The following is a 1,318-nucleotide window of genomic DNA, read 5'->3' on the forward strand; positions in this document are numbered from 1 at the left end:
ACGTTTAATCGTGGTTAATCGATCTGATTTGCAAGTATCGGTCGATTAAATCCATCGTTCGTTCGATCCTTTTTCGGGATCGTTGTTGATATTTTTCTCTTCTCCATTCGTGGAAAATGATTACGGGAGGAGAGAAGAAGAGTTTCGCGAGACGAGACGAGGATTTCGGTCTTTTGATAATCTTCTGAAAGGGGGACAATAGGGGAAGGAGGGAAAGAAGAGAGAGGGAGGAAGGAAGGAGGATCACGTTGGATAAATTATGACGCGATAAGGAAAGGCGAGTTCGCAAAAACAAAAGATGGCGGCTCGACTCGAGAAAATAATAATAACAAGGACACTATTTTGATCGTATTATAAATCTGTGGGTCTTTTGTTTTTACGAAAACAATTTCAATTCGTGTCCCATCGTTTCTTTCGTTTAATTTTTAATTGGGACAACGATCCGATTAATTCTTTCGAGAGAGGAAACGAATTAAAACGCGTGCATAAATTATTCTTCCAGAGATTGTGTTAATTCCTTCTCCTCCTTCTCTTCCCCCATGCAAGGTTAGTAGGGCAGGTTAACGCGAGGGGTTGATAGGGGTTGCGGATGAAAGAGGAAAAACTCGTGTATCGTGAAATTCGTTGTTTCAAGGGAACATTGAACCATCGAACCCATTCGGTCAACTTTTCCTTCTTCTTGTTTCTCATCCTTTCGAAGAAATATCTTACTTACTTACTTTGGCCACGGAAATGGAAATGCGAGGGAAAGATGATTTTCCTTCTTCTTCTTCTTTTTTTTTTTTTTTTTTACAATCAAAGAGAAAAAAGAGCGGAGCGGAAGGTTCTTAATTAAAGATCGTGTTGGTCGAGGATCATTAAACTCGGGAGAGGGGGAGGGGGGAGAGAAAATAGCGAATGCAAAGGGGAGGGCTTATAATAGAATGCCGTTGATCGCGCGACACTAAAAACTCTGCCGGTTTATAAGTTATAGCTCGCCCCTTTTACGCGCTTCTAAAAAGTGAGGCGATAAAGAGTTGGCCCCGAGGGTGCCACTCGTAAACTCGTGAGAGAGAGAGAGAGAGAGACGTTGTGCTCGAGTTGTTGTCCAGTCGTAAAAAAAAAAAGGTCGAGCCTCTAAAAATCTTCTTCCTTCCCAACTTCTACAAAACTTATACAAATTCGTATAATTTCGCTCCACCCAATTGTAACTGTAAACACGGTGAATCGTGTTAATCCAATCCTTGAACATCATCAAGATCGAGTCGATACGCGATTAGAACGCGTGAGAGAGAGAGAGAGAGAGAGAGAGAGAGAGAGAGAGAGAGAGAGAGAGAGA

Source organism: Apis dorsata, unplaced genomic scaffold, assembly GCF_000469605.1.
Source record: "Apis dorsata unplaced genomic scaffold, Apis dorsata 1.3 scaffold_538, whole genome shotgun sequence".
In the NCBI taxonomy this organism is placed as follows: Eukaryota; Metazoa; Arthropoda; class Insecta; order Hymenoptera; family Apidae; genus Apis; species Apis dorsata.